The sequence below is a fragment of the Pinus tabuliformis genome, chromosome 9 (genome assembly GCF_031772625.1).
Source record: "Pinus tabuliformis cultivar Carrire ecotype Pingquan chromosome 9, CPIR1, whole genome shotgun sequence".
Classification (NCBI taxonomy): domain Eukaryota; kingdom Viridiplantae; phylum Streptophyta; class Pinopsida; order Pinales; family Pinaceae; genus Pinus; species Pinus tabuliformis.
In genome coordinates, this window is record NC_142307.1 from 1213438528 (window position 1) to 1213459673 (window position 21146).

A 21146-nucleotide genomic window follows, 5' to 3' on the forward strand; every position below is an offset into this window, starting at 1 on the left:
TTACCTCGTGTAACTGGTTCTGCCATTGTTCTATTTCCTCGTCTGAATCCGACATGCAGGAGCTTTCGTGCTCCCACAAAATCCTGCCATCTGCTGTTGGATTCACCCAATCCTACTCTCGCGCAGTTATCTTGTAGATATAGTCGAGATCATCAACACTATCATCATCGCGCACTGGTTCTATGTAGTGTGCTCCTTCCGCAGGGTCTAGCGGTACCACTAAGCACAATGAGTTTTTCTCAAAAATCATTTTGCACTTCTTCAGATTTCTCACCCTATTCATATTGGTGGCCTAATTTATTCCCAGTAGCATGGGATAGGGATTTTTGTCATCAACATTCTCTATCACTTCGCAATCTGCAAGCGTGCTCACACCTTCAATATCCACCATTACTCCCTGCAATCTTCCCATGGGTAGGATCTTTTTTTGGTTCGCCATTTGCAATTGAATAGGAGACCACTGCAATGCGGGCCTACCCATGTGCTCCCATGTCTGCTTTGGCAGTACATTTGCATCCGACCCTAGATCCAGAATTACTTGATCCATTTCATGCTCCCCAATTTGTGTAGTTAATCTCATCTTCCTTCCTGTTCGCGATGTATGTTTCCCAAGCTTCCAGACTACGCACGGTTCTCCTAACCCCACGCACCTAGTGATAAGTTCCTGCAGTCCCTTCACTGCTTTGCTACCGTGCAGCAGCTTCATGCATGTCTCCAGAAAGGTAGTGAGCATTGAAGGATCCATCTCCAGTTCTTGTTGCTCCTTACTACCTAAAGTGGAGGCCTCCGTGAAGCTCTTCTTAGCTTCCATGAATGTCTCCTTCACATGCTTCAAATCAAATTTAGGTTCCTTTGTAGGAGCCATGCGTACCCACACACTTTCCTCAAGCTACTTACCTTTTTCATCTCCTATCGTGATACAGCTTCGGAGCACTATGTTTACATTCGGGTTCTCTTCGCGTGGCTCAGATCTCATCATTTGTAGGTTCTGAGTCGAGGGAGGCTAGAGTATTCCTTTATCGCACAACCTCGCTATCAGTGTAGGGCAGTCCTCTGTCTCATGATCAAATTGGGTAAAATATAAACATGATGCTCTCGTAGGATTTGTACAATCACGGGCATAATGCCCTGGCCCTCCACAATTGTAGAAAATCAACTGTCCACGACCCCTTCCCTGTCCCATTCCACCTCGACCTCATCCACGCCCCTGACATCCAATGCGCGCCATCCCTGCATTTTGATCGAGGGCTCGTGTTTCGGTCTGCACCCTATAGGTAGGGGTCTGATCCATCATTAGTTCATAGCTTCTGCAGGTGCGCTCATCATGGCCTACCAGCTGTAGAAATTACAAAACAATTTTTGGGATGTCTGCATATACTTCTGTAATAGATGACAATTGTCCATCATATGTTTTCCTCCTATATGAAAAATTTCACACCATAATGCAGGTGCCACGCTCGATCCTGCTTGTGCCTCTGGTCTCAATGGCATTGGCCCTCCTCCCGCCAAGTAATTTGTGAAGACTGGATAGTGGTCCTTGTCATGTCCCTGTCCCTTGCATTTTATGCACCATACCTCCTCGTGCACCTCTAGGCGAGTTGTCCTGTCCTATTTTAAACTCTGCATTTCTAGACACAAATTATTTAGTTGCGTGTGGATTTGTTGGACTCCCAGGCTAAGATCTTGTATTGGGGTCTCATGCAGTCTCATTGCAATCTCCAATGCTTCGGCTTGGGTGGATAACTTCTGCTGCGACTGCGCCGTTCTTTGATGTGGCGTTAGTGACTCTACAAACCATGTGCGGTGCTGCCCATCTGTCAAGGTCATATTGGCTTCGTGAATCATTCCCTTCAGTCTCTGATCCAGCTCCCAGGGGGTCTCACCTGGAAGCATCACGATTTCCTTAAACCCAATAATTGACTGTGTCTCCAATTTTGGCCTACTAAATTCCTTGTTCAGTGCAACTTGGATATCTGTGATTCCTGCATTCTGATTGTCATTAGAGTGCTTAATGTACCACGTCAGTGCATGATCCTGCAACGCGCTTACCAGTGTTGCCTTCTTTATGTTTTCATCCATGACCCCTTGCACTTCCCATACAGCCTTTACCACGAACCAAAATTGGTCCGGATCTTAGTTCCCTACTCCTTTGAATACCGACAACTTTATTGCGCTTGCCATACTGAACTCTAGTGGTGGCGAAGGTGGTGTGGGCGAAGATGGAGGTGATGATGGTGAAACTGGTGGCGATGTAGGTGGGGGTGGTATGTGCAGAATTTGCTGCCTTATCAGGCTGATCGCGATTCTCGGAGAAACTTTCGCAAGCTCTTCCTTGCTTTCCCACTAAGGCGAAATCAAGGGGCTATTTTTTTATCTTTGTGCTATCTTTGTTTCTATAGATTCTCCCACTTCGCATAGCCCCAAACATCAATTTATTCGCATAACACGCTTTTCACACAGTAGCATTTTAATCCAAGTGTTTAAAGATTTAGTATACTTACCTCGTGGCCCTTTGACATGGCCCTTTGAGGAAGCGTCATTCCGCCTCACTGTAGTTGATTGATGTATTTACCACAAACTCGATGATAAACCCTCCTATGATTTGATCGAACCAATGGTCCATAGTGCGCGCGATCTTATCTTCTGACACTTCTAGTCTGCGCACCAACTCTGGAGTCCACACGATTGGTTTGTCGAGCCTACACCTTCCCTGACTGTCTGCTAGCTTCGCAATCCACTTGTACAACTCAGAGGGGAAGGATGGAAAGAAAATTTTGTGGATTTCCGTATACATGTAGCACTCTAACCATTGTTCCTTTGATACTCATGAATTCCTATTTTCTTGTGCCATGAACTCGTGAATCTTTCTATCCAGCCACTTTTCAATTTCTTTCTTTGTCGGATTCCACTGACATGACATCAGACATCCCTTATGCAGATCCCGGTCCCAGCAATGGAACCATTTGTTGGATTTTTGGGGCATGACCTAGGTTCAGAGGTGATTTAGCCAAACAAATCTCGGTACTACTGGCGCTTTCAGCAACAGTCCGTGAAGTGCGGACTGAGGTCTCACCCGAAGTAGTATGGGAGGGTGCTAGAACCAAGTTTCCGCACCCTGGAGATGTCTGATGAGTGCAAGTGGTCCGCGGTTGTGCATGTTGCTACGCGCACTTTCCTGTACCTCGCACCCTGAGATGCTGCCTTTGCGTAGCCCTACTCGGGGGCCAAATAGTGTTATTACCAAAGTCCTTACTAGTAATCTAATGTTAGTTGATTAAATTAGCTTAGTTGTATGCTTTCCATTATACTTAACAATATTCACAGTTCATACAAGTGGACGTAGTAAATAAAGAGTATAATTGCAATTCATATCCAACAGATAATAACCCAAGAACAGATACATAGAATTTAGATAAAACTTCTCTTTATTATTCTCTTCCTTCGGTTACAGACTCTATTCCACCCTACGCACTCAGTTGCAGGGGTCTGCGCACTCAGCTGCAGAGCCTTTTCCTACTCTACGACCCAAGACACACTTTGAACTTCGACTTAATCTCTAAAACCCTTCATGTCCATCCTCTATTATATGATATCTTTACAACTTAGAGCCTTACTCTATTTATACAATCCCATGGTCTGTGGACCATGGGTAGGCCAAAATTACATTCAAAACTTAGGGCGGACAACCCTATGACTCTAACATACATTTCGTGCCCGCAATTCGCAGAGCTTTACAACGATATAAACTCAAAACTTGGGCTTTGAGCCCCAAAACATGTCGTGGGGGGATTCCATGCCCAACACACAGTGCATGTGTCCAGATTATAGGGAGCTAAACAAGCTCACTATTAAAGATAAATTTCCCATTCTTGTCATTGATGAATTATTGGATGAATTTCATGGAGCAATTTACTTCACCAAGTTGGACCTTCGTTTAGGATATCATCAAATCAGAATGAAGACTAAAGAAATTCTAAAAACAACATTTAGAACTCGTAAGGGTCATTATGAATTTTTGGTCATGCCTTTTGGCCTTACCAATGCACCTTCTACATTTCAAGGTTTGATGAATTCCATTTTCAAACCCTTCCTTAGCAAATTTGTGTTAGTAATTTTTGATGATATACTAATCTACATCAAATCTTGGAAGGATCATGTTCAACATGTTGATAGAGTGCTCAAACTATTGGAGGAGAAACATTTATATGCAAAAACATCCAAATGTTTCTTCGGAGTACAAGAGGTGGAATATTTGGGTCATATTGTATCTCATGAAGGTGTTAAGGTAGACCCTAGAAAAATTAAAGCCATTAAGGAATGGAAAATCCCCACATCCATAAAGCATATGCAAGGATTTCTCAGGTTTACAGGGTATTATCGCAAGTTTGTTAAGAATTATGGGAGAATAGTAGCACCTCTAACAATATTACTAAATAAAGATGCATTTTCTTGGACTCTAGAAGCAACAAAAGCCTTTGAACATCTTAAAGAGGCAATGTGCCAAGCACCGGTATTAGATATGCCAGACTTCACAAAAACCTTTATTGTGGAATGTGATGCATCAGGAAATGGAATTGGTGTTGTTTTAATGCAAGAAGAAAGACCCATTGCTTTTGAAAGTCGCCTAATCAAAGGAAAGTATTTACACAAAGATATTTATGAGAAGGAAATGTTGGAAATGCTACATGCACTTAAGAAATGGAAACCTTACCAAATGGGAAGACACTTCAAGGTAAAAACGGATCACGATAGTCTTAAATAATATTAGAGCAGCAAAAATGGGTCACAAAGATGTTGGATTATGACTTTGAAATCATCTACAAAAAGAAGAAGAAAAATGTTTAAGCACATGCACTCTCAAGAAAGGATGGGGATGTGGAAGAAATTTCTTTGTGCCATTTATATTATCCAACCAGATTGGATAAGTGAATCAAGGGATGAATGGAAGAATGACGAAGAAGTGTAGGAACTCATTCAAAATTTCAAGCAAGATCCCAGTACATCTGATACATTTAGCTGGAAAAATGATTCGTTATGGTAGAAATATCACTTATACCTTTGTAAGAATTCCGAACTCAAACAAAAGATTCTTCTGGAATTGCACACCTGTCCCTTAGGAGGGCATTCAGTTAAAAACTTACCATAGGGTTAAGAAGGAATTTTTTTGGGATGGCCTTAAATCTGATATTCAAAGTTTGTGGTCGAATGTTTGGTTTGCCAACAAAATAAAGGTGAGACAATTAAGACCCCAGGTCTATTACAACCTTTATCCATTCTAAGTCAACGTTGGGAGGAGGTTTCAATGGATTTTATCATAGGTTTACCCAAGTTTGAAGGAAAGAGTGTTATCATGGTGGTAGTTGATAGACTTAACAACTATGCACACTTTTGTGCATTATCTCATCCATTTAAAGCCAGTACAGTTGCTATTGCATTTATGGAAACAATTCAAAAGCTACATGGAACCCCAAAGATTAGTAAGCGATAGAGATCCTATTTTCACTGGAAATTTTTGGACAGAATTATTTTCTTGTCTTGGTACTCAGTTAGCTCATAGCTCATCTTATCATCCTCAATCTAATGGGTGAACTGAGATAGTGAACAAATGTTTGGAAGTATATCTTTGTTTCTTTGTATCTGATAAATAGACACAATGGGTCAAATGGTTGCCTCTCACCGAATGCTGGTATAACACTTCCTTCCATACTGTAGCAAAAATGACCCCATTTATGGCACTTTATGGATATCATCCACCATCCATCACTTCATATTTAATAGAAAATTCTAAGGTTTAAGCAGTGGAAGTTCACATCAAGCATCAACAAAAACTTCTCCAACTCTTAAAGGATAACCTGACTTTGGCACATAATAGAATGAAATAAAATGCATATCAAAATCGCAGTGAAAGAAGTTTTGATGTAGGTGACTAGGTATTTCTACAAATACAACCATACAAACAAATGCCCCTCAAGCAAGATAAGAAGGATAACAAATTATCACCAAAGTATTATGGTTCATAAAAGGTGTTGCCAAAGATTGGTACTATGGCATACAAATTGGAACTTACTGCCTCTTCCTGAGTGCACTGAGTTTTCCATGTTTCATGCTTAAAGAAGGTTATAGGTGACAAGCTACGAAATCGATCAATTTTAGAGTATCTCATCAAGTGGAAGAACTAACTCGCTGAAGATTCCACACGGGAGGATGAAAATTTTCTTATAGAAGCATCCAGAACTACTCAAGCATTGAGGACAACACTTTTTTGAAGGAGAGGGGCATGTTAGATCCCTATAATACTAGTGTATTCCCTTATTATTATTGTTATTGTAGCCCCTTGTTGTTATTTTTGTGCCCATGTTGTCCCATAGAAGCCCACTATATTATATTTTGAACCCTTAGACTCCCATATATAGAAAGGAGGTCTTTTCATTTGTATCATCCAATAATTGTTCATTTGTGTAAAATAAAGGAGTTTTCCCCCTTGAAGAGGCTGATTGTGAAGTCGTCGATCTATATTTTTTTCTATTTTGTGAGCTTGTTTCATAACATCTTGGAAGACCACTACTAATTTCAGCCCTTATAAATTATTCTATGGAAATAAGGCTCTGCTCTCCATTGAGTTTGAATACAACACCTTGAGAATGGAAACACAATTTTATTTAGATGTTACAAAGGCACACCAGGAGAGGTTGCTCGAGTTAAATGGCTTGGATGAATTTAGAATGCAGGCCTTCCTACACACTGAAGTTACTCAATTGCAAAGAAAGATCTGGCATGATAAGAATATCAAGGACAAGGTATTTCAAGAAGGGGTGGGATCTGCTATATGACTTTAGGTTAAAGTAATTCAAAGTAAAATTGATGACAAGGTGGTTGGGCCATACAAAATAGATAAATGCCATGACAATGGAGTTGTTCAGAGTAGGACCATTGATGAGGAAGGGATTCCCTTGCTTGTCAATGGCTACAGATTGAAGGTTTACAAGAAGCCTTTTTCCAAGGAAGAGTTTATCAACACCATTAGCAAGCAAGTGAATGTGATTGGGAGTGTCCTAGCTTTCAAGTCACAACATCCCTAAACATTGTTTTTGTTTTTGAGAAAAATAAAAATAAAAAAAGACAAAAAAAAGAAAGAAAAAATAATAAGAGACCTAGATGAAAACCTCCATGAGGCATCTAGGGAAAACTCTTGGGTTGAGAACCTCCTTGAGGCAGCCCAAGGGTGAAAAAATAAGAAAAAATAAAAGATACCTGGGTGAAAACCTCCCTTGAGGTGCCCAAGGTAGATAGGCAGGTTGAAAACCTCCCTTGATGCAGGCTGTGTGTCCCTCGAAAAAAAAAGAAAAAAGAAGAAAACAAAGAAAAATGCCATGATAGGGATCTACAACCTGTCCATAAATAGTTTCTGTCATTTTGTAGGTTTTGAGGATAGTGGAAAGTTGCAGAACTCCAAGGACAACATGCTCGAGTTCCATTCTAGTTTTCCCTCCATATACTCCATAACATCCATGGCAACCATGTCCTTTCCACTCTCACCCATCCTCGGGCCCAAAAAATCCATTTTTAGGCCCTCTCTGGTAACTGCTACAAGAACATTTTGTAGCACTACAATATGTCCATAAATTATATAGGAATGAGGTTTTGATAAGAAAATCATCAAGAATGGTGCACCCCAGGCTAGCTAGATTCCTCTCACCTTGATCCAACCACTCACCCATCCTCCATGCATCCCTGGTCCAAAAAAATCACCATTTCTTAAAGCCACCCCTAAGCCCTATCTCATTAAAAAAATTCAAAAGGAAACACAAAGGACATTTCCTTTGTTTCCAGAACCCTTCACTACCCAATAGGACTCCAACTTCATCCTTCAGCCCCTACACTCCTTCTCACCACTCCTCTGAATAAAAGCCCTTGGAAAAGAAGAAAAAAAGGGGCTGCTACAGGATCTCCTGTAGCAGCCTATGCCATTGTGATGATAAACCTAAATCCTAATTATTCCTTCCATCCAAATTGAGGGGATGGTACCACCATCCTGGAACACCTTGTAATTCCAAGTAGGACTCCACAGCAGCAACAACAACAACAACAACACCTAGGATATCAGCAAAGCACCTGCACCCATGAACAACATCAGAAAAAATACACAGGAGCACAAAAAGTATACACAAGAAAAAGGGATAGCAAGATGACTTCCTGAGAAACAACACACAAGGTCCAACATTCTAGCATGCATCGATAAAGCACAAGGTAGGCACAAGTATGGTAACCTATAAGCTTCTCCCTAGGTGTAAAATAATGCAAAATGTATGCATGTTGAAGGAAAGTTTTTTATAAGTTGGAGGTGGCCAGTTAACTTGGCCACCCTCAGCTACTAAAAAAAAAGTGATCCATTAGTCATCATGCAACGTTGGAGTGTCACATCATTCAAATCAGTTAAGAGGGAAGTCAGAATCAATTAAGAGGGAGTGGGTGATAATTACGAGGCTCGATAGAATGATCACCGAAGGTAGGCCAACGGTCCAAATGAGGAAAACACGTATCACTGCCATCCATTACAGCGCTCCAAGCCCTAGCCACAAATAACATAAAGCTTGAAATCCTTGCATTTTCACTCATTTCGAAATTCGTTGAGGTATGACTAAGCCTAGGAAGCTATTGAGAGAATCGAACCCTACTCTGTTAGTCCTATAGGAAATAGCTACAGGAAGTGCAGGAGGCTACATGAAGCTATAAGAAGCACATAAATTTCTACAGGGAGCCTCCAAGGGTGCAAAAACACTGCCTAGGGTTGATTTGGTCTTCAATTGTCATTACACTAGGCCTGACAGTGAAAAGTAAGTGGCCCTCTCATTCTTCTGTCCATGATTTTCATGTTGGAGAACCTTGTACTCTCTTAGTAATTACAGTCATCTTGTGGATTAAAAGAAGTCTTTTGCTATAAAATACAAGGGATACACATAATTTTCATCAATTAGAGGTTCCACCCCTCTATTCCCTTTGAGTTCATATTGGCGCTATCATAGAAAAACCCTCCTACACCTAATTAAAACCAGAGAAGAAGATGGAAAAGGGGTTCAATAGAAGAGAACCTACAAATACTATGAGAATCCACCTTCATCCCCCTATAGTGGACATTTTTAGGAGGCATCAATGGTTAGGTTTCTTTGAGCTTCTATAAGGATATGATGATGATATCACTTATCAATTTTCCATGGCCCTAAACCCTCAAGGAAGAACCAGTGCTACCACTATGGTGAGAGGATTATCCATTTCCATTACTCCTGAGCTGATTAACAGGGTGACAACACTTCCCCTAGGGGCCCAGTGGAGGAAAGAGGACAAATCTAGTAGTGCCATTGCTAAGAAGAATTTCTTCACTGATGATGAACAACCTCCCCTATCGCTAGGATGAGGTGGCCTACCACATCCTTAAGTTCATCTCTTGTGAAGGAAGACTAACTATAATCTATGGCTACCAGTTCAGAATTCTCCATGATCTGAGATTTCGAGAAAGATTTCCATGGCCCAAGGATTCAATGTGCCTTATTTTCTCCTATGATCCATCATGGACATGAGCCAGAAGGTGAAAGAGGGAAAACCACAACACTTAGGACACCATGGCCTCATCAAATTAATAGTGTAAGATGATTTGAATAACTTAAGAGTTCCTATCCTCTGGTCCACATTCAGAGACATGGATAGAGAAGGCTTCCTTGACACTCAGGTCCTTGCACTTGGAGGAGAAGAGGAAGGAGAAGAGGAAGGAGAAGAAGAAGAGGAGGAAGAGGAAGAATCCTATGAGGAAGAAGAGATAGAGGCAGAGAAAATAGAGGAAGAAACACAAAAAAAGGAAGAGGTGAAAGAAGAATAATAGGAAGAAGAAGAGGAGGAGGAGGAGGAAGAACCAGGTCTAGAGAAAACCACTACACTTGGAAAAGAGGAGGTACCCCCAGAGCAGATAAATATGTCTCCTAAGCACCGTGAAAAGAAGGCAACTACTGCCCTAGTTTCCTGAGCACACCAATCAAAAATAAGAAGAAAAGGTAGGGGCAAACTCCCCTCTACTTCAAAACAAGGAAAAGCACTAGAATAAAACATGGGAAGCTTCAAACTCCCACAACGATCCCTATTATAATTGAGGATTCACCAAGTAAAAGAGAGTAGTTAGAGGTCATTGAGATGAGAGTTGATAAAGGATCATCTCTTGGAGCCATCTCAAATACTCCCATCACCTATGTAAGAAGGCCTGTCACCAGTTCAACCTCCTCTAAGAAGCCCAAGGCACCTCTCACACTCCAACGAAAATGGAAAGTCCAGCTACATGAAACACAGACTCTACTATAGGAAGCATAAATAGTATTACACGAAGAGCAGAAAATTCTACATGAAGAGCAAAAGGGGCAAAAAGAGGGCAAAGAGGAAACACAATAGTTACAAGAGGGGACAACTTCTCCAAGAACCTTTGAGAGAGATTTTCAAGAGCTACAAGAGCCTAGTTCACAACCCAGTTTTAGCTCGTATTACAAGTTCATCGAAGGAGGAAGAGTGATGCCACTAAAATTTTCAATCCCTCTCTTCTTTGAACTTGAGGCAGAAAGAGGAAGGACACATAGATGGATGAAAATTTTCAAGTCCAAGAAAGTGGAAGATCTGGGCCTTATGGAGGAAAATCTCTTAGAAATGGGAAAATAATTTAGTAGGTTAAGGGATAGAGAGTACACAATGAGAACACAACTGCAAGAAGAAAACACATGGTTGAGGAAGAAACTGCAAGAAAAGGAGACCCAATTGGCCACAATGCAAGCCTCTCCATGGAGGCACTTCAATGCAGAATGCCACCCAAATCCTATGCACTTTTCCTCAAAGACCAATGGTTGCAGTTCCATATTAAGACATTAGCACAACATGGGACCATGCCATTCCAGGACTATAAGCAGTTCATTGAGTTGTGTGATAAGAGTAGCCCTGAAGACATAGCCAAATTAGTTGAATTCTACCTACACAACCTCACCTTAACTGACATGAATGTTTGGGATCCCAATGCCAAGTTGGGAGACTTGTAGTTGATGGCTCTTACATCTTGGATGAGTCATGAGGAGGCCAGGGTTGAGGAGGTGAAGAGGGTATTGATAAAATAAGAAAGAGAACCCCTCTACATTAGGGCAGAGCAGATAAATTCCATGGTTGTGATTAGTAATCACAACATCATTTCCAACGCTGCTAAGCTGACAACTAGATACCTTTCCACCTAAGAGCAGTCCATCTCCCATTTTGAGGACACTCTAAGGATGTTGAGGAGAGAGAGCCAAAAATCATGTTAGAGAAGATGCAATCCCCTGTCACATAGTCTTTAGATATGGGAGTATCACTCTCCTAAGAGATTGATAAATGCATTAGATAGAACACCTCTATAAGAAGGCAATGAAAATACTGAAGATCAACTGGATTGGACTTAAACTCAGTCCAACTTTGTTGTTGTGTTTATAGGAGGGAAGGAAGGAAGAAGAGGAAAGGAAGCAATGGGAAGAAATAGAGAAGAATGCATGCTTCTATCCTGAGGAAGAGACACAATCTACATAAGCTTGGGATGTTTGAGAGGCCACGAGGGCCATGTAGGGCATGGACATCGATGACTAGGTTGCTCAGAGGGTGATAAGAGAATTCAGTAGGGAGTGATGATGAGGCTCATCAATAAGCGTATTATAGGGGTCACAATGCCATCCTCCAAGTTATTAAATTATCTTTTTCTCACATTTATCTAAAAAAATTGTTATATTATGCTTAGTGTGGGGAGTAAAGATGTGTTACTATGTCATGTGGCCTAATGTGTGTTAAGTGCAGGAATTGGAGCACTTTTGAGATGATTTGAGTGCAAAAACTCAGAGTAGACAAGCAAGAGAGATTCTAGGAAGTGGCTCACCTCTGTAATTCCTCAAATTAGTCGAATATCCCCCACTCTATCTCATTAATTCGGCATCAATGGCAGCCAAGCAGGTCAAGTTAATTGGTATCCAAGCCAGTGCAAGTCAAGGAAGAGTTAGATTCACCTATTCTAGAGTTAGGGAGGAAAATATCCCCATTTTCTAGTGAGATGTTGGTAGCTCCATTTTTGTATAAATAAACCAACTAAGAAACTCATTAGGATTCAAAGTTTTATTGTAGCCAAGAGGCCATTAAGCTGAATCACATTTGACTGTTATTGTTGTGATGTATTTTCCACTTTTTGAATGATAATGAGAAGTTTTGTTTTGATCTAGGACTCAGTTGACTTAGAGGGTTGCAGCGCTTGGGTTAGGGCCTGACCCTAGTAGTAGAATTTCCTCTCTTGTATATATATTCTTAGGCTAGAATGTTGATTAGTTGTTGTAGTTTATTCATGTTTCTTTTAGCTTAAAAGATTGATTAAGTTGTTGATTTATTCATGCTTCCATTAGCTTAGAGGATAAATTAGTTGTTGCAGTGAAATAGAGTAAAATACATCAAAATCTTGTCACAGTGACCCCTATCTCATCTCCCTCATGGGATCATGATTAGAAGACCCCACTCTCATAGCCCAAAAATAGATTTGGATTTCTTATCAATTGCATAAATCAAGTTGTAGCATTAGTTAGATAGTTGTTTATGATTTCTTAGGAGAGTTACACTTGTTATTTTTCTTCTCCTGATTTTTGTAGCTTAGAATATATTTCAGTTCATCAATCAAGTTCTTAGCAGTAGTTAGATTAGCTTTTCCAAATTCAATTCATCTTTTCCATGTTGACATAAAACAATTTGCAAATGAAAAGTAATAAGTGTAGGTGTTATGTCTGGATTGTTGATCTACAAGTAAGGATCCTTTCCACCAGCTCCATTTCGGTCCTCTTGCCCTTTTGTTGATGCATGCCAACCCATTTTCTAAACCTTTGTTTTCAGGTAACCATGAGCAAGTTATCTTAGCCAAAGTCGGCCTTCTTGAAGTATTGAGCTTGGCCAAGGGTGAATATCACCTTCCCCACATTGTCCCCAGCTATCATACACCCTTCCAACACTTCATATCACCATTCTTACTCTCCAAAACCTCTCAGCCAACTTCCTGTAGCATTTCAGGATATTCTAGAGCAGTACAAGACATCGTGTAGCAACATCATGTAGCTCACCTATAGTGACTTGTTTTGACCCTGTTTTGACCTGCAATGGTAGCCTAACCTAGTTTAGGAGTAGTTCCATCCCTTAGCTTGGTATCCATGACCAGAAGTGCCACCTAGACCAATCCTTTCACTCCTTTTTCCTTCGTGCAAGATCAAATAGCATGAGTTATTTTGTTTATGAATGTAGCAATTAGAACTTTATTTTCTCTACAACTGTGAATTAGATAGTCAATACATGCATTCTTGAATTATGGAATGGTAGAGTAATATTATGTTTTCAAGCAACCCTAATAGCTAGATGATTGAGTGCAAGTTCGCATAGTTTCATTTCTGCAAATTAGCATAAGATTTGTGTCATTTCATAACATTTACAAGTTGGTAGCTTTGATTTTTCTGAGTTGAAAATAATTACTTTCTCTGCACTAGAAATGGAATTCACATTTTGCTTTCAATAGTTAGACTCCTTTCAGTTCAGTAGAGGAATGGTCTGGAACCCTAATGATTAAGTGACCCAGTTGAGGGTGGCATGAGTAGAATAATTCATCTACTGTGTATATAGAAATGTCACCTCTAAGTTTGTACGAAACCTTGGGTTGATAAAGTAAAGTTGGTAGCCTTGGGAGTTTCAACACGCTTATTGCAATACTGGGGCTCATCAGCTACAAGACATAAAGCTCACCAACTCGACCTATGTAAATATTTATGCATGAAATCACATTGATTCTCAATAAACTTAAGCCTTGCATAAGATTCATGTAGACTTCGTTTCACAATAAGCCTAAACCAATGCTACAAGAATAAGGCTATTGAAATTGAGTTTAGAACATACAAAAATATCGCATTTTAGAAACAATAATTCTAGAATAATTACAAGGGAAGAAACATAATTGTTTATAAATAGAAAGACTTGGTCAAACTACTTTTCCATAATAGCATCACTTATGCTCTTATTGCCTCAAAATTATAGAATATCCTTAAGATAGACAACTGCTAACCTATGATCAAACCTCCATAGTTATAAATACATTGGCTAGATTAGAGAAAAGATTTATATCTATATGATTCATGTACCTTGCTTGATTTACATTTCAAGGAAATTGATTTAGAAAGATTTGTCCCCTTGCTCAACTTCTTTGAGCACATAGGATTATACATTGATCACAAGTATCACTGTAGATTATTCAATTTGCAATCAATGGATTCAATAATTGAAAGGGATATGCTAGAATAAATCAAAATGATCGTTATGCTAAAAGAACGTTGCTCAAATCACATCCTTCACTTCATATTTATACGATTTCCATTCACCGCATTATATTTGACTAATTAGACCTACATCACACCAGGTCATAAGCTCAAAAACATTGATCACACAAGGCACAATACTTACACAATCCCCATCATGCTACAAACACCTTTATCACACTGGAGGTATGCAATTACTATAATGTTTTAATAACATGGGCCAATATAATCATCATGCAATCCCTCCAAGACATAGAACACAAGTATTGTAACCAGAAAATTGATTTCATTGTCAGATGTGATCAAACACCAATAATATCAAATGATACATGACTGAACCAACTGCTATAAAACTGAAATAATAGAAATGATATGAAAACCTTATTTTCCTTGATCATCTCCCCCCCGAGCTCATGCATTTCTTCTTATCCTATGGACGTATCTTTGGTTTTTAGGTACTTAGACACATCATGCTTCTAAGGTGGCTGTGTCTTCATTGATCCCTCATGCAACTCATGATGTTGCCATATGCTCCCTCTAAGGCCAAGATGATACCAATTTTCCAATGAAGTCACTTGCTGCTATTTATTCTTCCAGAATTTGGTGGGATACTTTCTGATCTATGCATCTCCTTTTGGCTTCTTATTTAGTCTACCTTGAATGACATGTTTTTTCTAGATTTATTTAAAGAACTAGACAACTTCCAATCTTTAGCCATGTGGCTAAGATTGTCACATTTATAACATATTATGTGACCTAGAAAGGGAGGAAAAGTGTTATGTCTTCTCATGTTATTATCCACATATGACTTTTCTTTTACATGCTATGCACTCCCTCTCTTCTTTGGATAGGATTTGCAATCAATAGCCTTATGACCAAAAGTATTGCATGAATAACAATAGTCATAAAAAGAACTTGTATATGTGATTACTGATGATTTATGTGTTGAGAAATGGCAACAAGAGTGTCGAGTTTAATTTGTCCTTGAATTAAACTAGAAATGAAATTCAAATTCTATTCTCATAGCAACTTAAAATAGTTAAATTAAGTTTATTAAACTTACTCAACTTAGGAAATTCGAGTTGGGAGTCTTTCTGTTGTCATGTGTATGTTCTCCCTACTTTGTAGGAGTCCAGTGTGAGTTAATTGTGAGTTGTAAAATCAGTTTCATGAGTCAGTTCAGTTAAATTAGTTCTCAAACTGATTGAGAGAACTAATAGTGAGTTAACAGTCAGTTGTGTCACTAATGAACTCCACCAGTGCTAGTCTAGTTAACTGAATATTTACTCATCAGAAATTCATGCATGTCAAATCAGAGAAAGTCCTAGTTAAGACTAGAGTGCAGGAACAATGTACTATTTGTTTTAGATTTTTCTGAGTTGCACTGATAGTGCATGCAATCAGGAACTGATCCTTGAGGGATTGCATAGTTTTTAGAGGCTTTATTTCCCTTTAAATATGGGCTATCCTCCATAGGAATTACACATTGGAATAGAGACTTGGAGAGCTTCTGAAGGGGCTATGTTTTGGCCTTGAGCTTGCTTATGAGTTGGAGATTGAATTTGTTGAGTGCTCGGATTGTTCTAGAGAGAACAAGCATTGTAATTTCATCTTGATTTTCTGGATTAATACAAAACAGATAGTGGGGTTTTGAGTTGTGGCTTTACCCAGATATTTATTATGTTATGTGCCTTTGATTCTATTCCTCTATTGATTATTTTTTGTTCGATGTTTGTGGGCTTCTGTTGTAAAGAGTAGAAGTATATTCTTATCTCTTTCTTTAGAAAATTGCATTAGCTTGTGAATCGGTATCAGAGCAAGATTGTTTTTTGGGCCGAGAGTTTGCAGAGAATATCTGAAAATTTATGTCAACAATTTTCAGAAACAAATTGCAGATCTGGATTCCTTGGGAAAATATACCCAAATTCAAAAAACAAACTGTTTGAATCGAAGTTCGGATGAGGCAGATATCACTGATTTAAAATCAGCTCTCTAGAGGAGATTTCGAAGTTTTGAGTTTCCGGGTTACAGGTGAAAGTCGAATTTGCACTACATACTTCAAGATCGACAGATGGCGTTCCATGGTTTGAGGCTTGAGTATGCTTTGGAAGGAAACTCAAATTTCATATCTTGGAGGGACAGGATGGAGGTTGTGCTAGAGGACAATGGCTTGAAGGAATTTGTTGAACAAGTAATTCATAAGTCAACAACCACTGACGCGCAAAACTTGGCCGACTAGAACAAGTGTGTGGTGAAGGCAAAGAAAATAATCCTTCAGGTAGTTCAAGATCATATTGTCTCAAGTCTCCATGGAAAGGAAACATTGCATGCTATGTGGAAAAAATTGACGGACTTGTATCAAAATAGTAGTGATCAAAGGAAGTTGGCACTGAAGGATAAACTTAGTAAAATCAAGATGGAGAAAGGCGAGATGATTCAAAAGTACTTGACCAGGTTCACTCAATGTCGGGATGAACTTGGAAGTGTTGGAATCATGGTTGCCGAGGAGGATATGGTGAGCCTTTCTCTTCTTAGACTGCCAAAGAGTTGGCACAATTATCAGGACTTTGTCAATGGTCGGGAGAAGCTGTCAGATTGGGAACAACTATGGTCGGATTTGATGCAGGATGAGATGAGGAGGAACACCAAGGATGGCTCTTCATCAAAGACTGATGATGAAGGTAACTATACCTTAGAATTAAGGGGAGGAAGGAGAAAGGTAAAATTCCCCATTCCAAATCATATTCTTATCATGGACATAAGAAGAAGGATATGAAAAAAGTTAAATGCTTTCATTATCAAAAAATGGGACACTTTGCTACAAATTGTCCATTGAAGAAGTCCAAGGAGAAGCCCTCAAGAGGAGTGGTGGGTGAGGCTTTTCCCTCCCAATTCGAATTGGAATTTTCCCTCATTACATGCATTGTGTCTTCAATGATGGGAAGTGTCTGGTACTTAGACAGTGGAGATTCTTTCCACATGATTGGCGACAAAGAGTTATTCAATGAACTAGAGGAGAAAGATCTCAAGATGCATATCGAGATGGATGATGACGGTAAGTATAGTGTTACTGGTGTGGGCACTATTACTTTTCAGAGGGAGCATACGATCCACTCACCTTGAAGAATGTTATGCATTTACCCAGACTGACGAAGAGCTTCGTATCTATTTCCATGTCTGAGGATAGAGGCTATGATGTGATATTTTCGAAAGGAAAGGCGTTCCTTTGACACATAGCCACGGGTCAGTAAAGAAGATAGGGATTCGAGTTCAGAATCTCTATAAGATAGAGGTAGAGGATTGTGTTGCTTTGAGTTCAAAAGTGGAAAAGATGTTGAGCCGAGACGTCAGTGAGTTGTGGCACAGGCGATTGGGCCACTTTCATCATTGGGCTTTGAAGATATTGTAGAAAATCACTACCGGTCTTCCCAAAGGTACACTTAAGCAAGTTCATACATGCAAGGGTTGTGCTTTGGGAAAATACACCAAGCCTTCCTTTGGAGACAGAGATAGTCGAGCAAAGTCTATTCTGGAGAGAGTCTATTCAAATGTGTGTGGACCATTCTCAATGGAATCCACGGCCAAACACAAGTATTATGTTATGTTTTTTGATGACTATTCTTGTAAATGTTGGGTATTTTTTATGCAGAAAAAGGATCAAAATTTCACAATTTTTTGTGATTTCAAAGCGTTGGTAGAGGAAGAGTTTGGAAAGAAGGTTAAATATCTATGGAGTGATAATGGTGGTGAGTATGTCTCCAATGATTTTAAGAACTTCTAAGCAGTGGAAGGGATTAAATGAGAGTTGATGACACCCCATAACCCTCAACAAAATGGGGTTGCCGACAGAAAGAACAGGAGAATAGTAGGGGAAGTAAGGGCGATGTTGCATGATCAAGGCCTGCTACTGCAATTATGGGCTGAGGAATGCAACACAGTGGTTTATGTTCAGAATTGTAACCCACATCAGATACTTGAGATGAAGACACCAGAGGAGGCTTATTTCGGTAAGAGTCCAGATGTTGGTCACTTCAGGATTTTGGGTCATCGGTTTATTGCCATGTGAATAAAGATGCATGGAAGAAGATTGAGCCAACATCAGAGTTGGCGATCTTTGTGGGGTACACTGATACACCCCACAACTATCAGGTGTACATGCCAACTAGTCAGATGACAGTGGTTCGCAGGGATATCAATTTCGATGAGGATAAGGCCATGCGAGTATCCATTGAGAGGGCGCTTGAGTGACATGTCGATGAGGATATTTTAACTCATAAGGTTGAGGGGCCTCATATTGATGTGGAGCAGCCACATGCAGAGGTTCAGAGAGTGGATGCATCCACTCAGGAAGAGTCTTCTAGAGAGGCAAGAAAGCACACTAGAGAGGCTCACAGATTGTTGGATGATGCACAAGAGAATGTGGAGCACCCTCTTCTCAGCGTAGATAGAGGAGGTAACCAGAGAGGTACACTGGATAAATGGCACTTATGGGTGCATGTGTTGTGACAGATCCATCTTCCTTTCAGGAAGTAGTGCAACAACCGATTTGGGTTGATGGAAGTGGTGGAGGAGTGTGACTCCATAGTTCGAAACAATGTTTGGGATGTGGTCTTGAGACTGGAGGACAAGTCAGTTGTGAGCTCTTGTTGGATTTACAAGGTAAAGAAAGTTGCAGATGGTAGTGTGGAGAAGGATAAGGCCCGATTTGTGGCCCGTGGATTTTTACAGATAGAGGGGATTGACTATGATAAGACCTTTTCTCCTGTTAGAAGGTACTCGTCAATCAGATCTATTTTGGCACTATTAGCACATATGGGTTGGAAGATCCATCAGATGCATGTGAAGACTCCCTTACTCAATGGCATGATTAAGGAAGAGGTGTACATAGAGTAGCTTGAAGGTTTTGAAACCTTGGACCATGTGTCGCATGTGTTCCAACTCAAGAGAGTGTTGTATGGGCTGAAGCAAGCACCCTATGCTTGGTACACCAGGATAGATAGCTACTTCACTAGGTTGGGCTTCACGAAGAGTGAAGCGGATGTGATGGAAGGTAAGTTGTTTATCAATGTGCTTTATGTAGATGATCTCATACTGAAAGGTGATGAGAAGCTCATCAAATCTTGCAAGGAGGACCTTGCAAGAGAGTTTTATATGAAGGACATAGGGCTCATGCATTACTTTCTTGGCATGGAGGTATGGCAAGGATATGGGGAGTTGTTTGTATCTTAGGGCAAGTATGCCAGCGAGATACTCAGGGGATTCCACATGGAGAGCAGTAAACCCATGGAGACTCCTCTCGCTGGTAACTGGAGGAAGGAGGATGCTACCTCAAGAGAAGTAGTGGAAGTTATTTTTTACAGGAAGCTTGTGGGTTCACTCATGTACTTGGTGAATAGACGACCATATATGTTCTATGAAGTTGATGAGATTAGTAAAGCAATCGTTAGGCCTACGTTGTATTGGAAAGCGGAAAAGCATGTATTGGGATACCTCAGAGGAACTACTCAGTTTGGGTTATGGTATAGACGGACATAGGGAGTGAAGCTTCAAGGCTTCACTGATGCATATTTGGTAGGGAGTCCATCTGCCAGGAAGAGCACATCAAGAGGGATCTTTAGCATTAGGTCAGCAACAGTTTCTTGGTACAACAGGAGATAAAGATCAGTTGCACTCAGTTCGGTAGAGGCAGAGTACATGGATGCAATTCAGGCAGCGTGTGAGGCTATCTGGATGAGGAAGATCCTAGTTGGTTTGTTTTGTCAGCAGATGGATCTGACAGTGATTTATTGTGATAACCAGAGTTGTATCAAACTCTCTGAAAATCCAGTCTTTCATGATCGGTCCAAGCATATTGATATCCTATATCATCATCTCAGATATTGTGTATTGAGGCGTATCGTGTTGTTAGATTACATTCCCACGAAGGATCAAGATGATGAAATATTGAAAAAGGCATTGCTAAGATGTAAATTCGAGTTTCACAGAGACAGGATCGGGGTAGTTGATAATCCCTTTCTTGTTGAAAAGGAGTGTTGAGAAATGGCAACAAGAGAGTGCAGTTTAATTTGACCTTGAATTAAACTGGAAATGAAATTCAAATTCTATTCTCATAACAAATTAAAATAGTTAAATTAAGTTTATTAAACTTACTTAACTTAGGAAATTCGAGTTGGGAATATTTCTGTTGTCATGTGTATGTTCTCCCTACTTTGTATGGGTCTAGTGTGAGTTAATTGTGAGTCATAAAATAGAAGACTTAGTTTCATGAGTGAGTTAAGTTAAGTTAGTTCTCAAACTGATTGAGAGAACTAATAGTGAGTTAGCAATCAGTGGGGTCACTAATGAACTCCACGAGTGCTACTCTAGTTAACTTAATATTTACTCATCAAAAACTCATGCATGTCAAATCAAAGAAAGATCCAGTTGCTACTAGAGTGCAGGGACAATGTACTATTTGTTTTAAATTTTTCTTAGTTGCACTAATAGTGCACACAATCAAGAACTGATCCTTGAGGGATTGCGCAGTTTTTAGAGGCTTTATGTCCCTTTAAATACAATCTATCCTCCATAGGAATTACACATTGGAATAGAGACTTGGAGATCTTGTGAAGAGGCTAATCTTTGGCCTTGAGCTTGCTTATGAGTTGGAGATTGAATTTGTTGAGTGTTGGGATTGTTTTATAGAGAACACACATTGTACTTTCATCTTGATTTTCTGGATTAATACAAAACAGATAGTGGGGTTTTGAGTTGTGGCTTTCCCTGGATATTTAT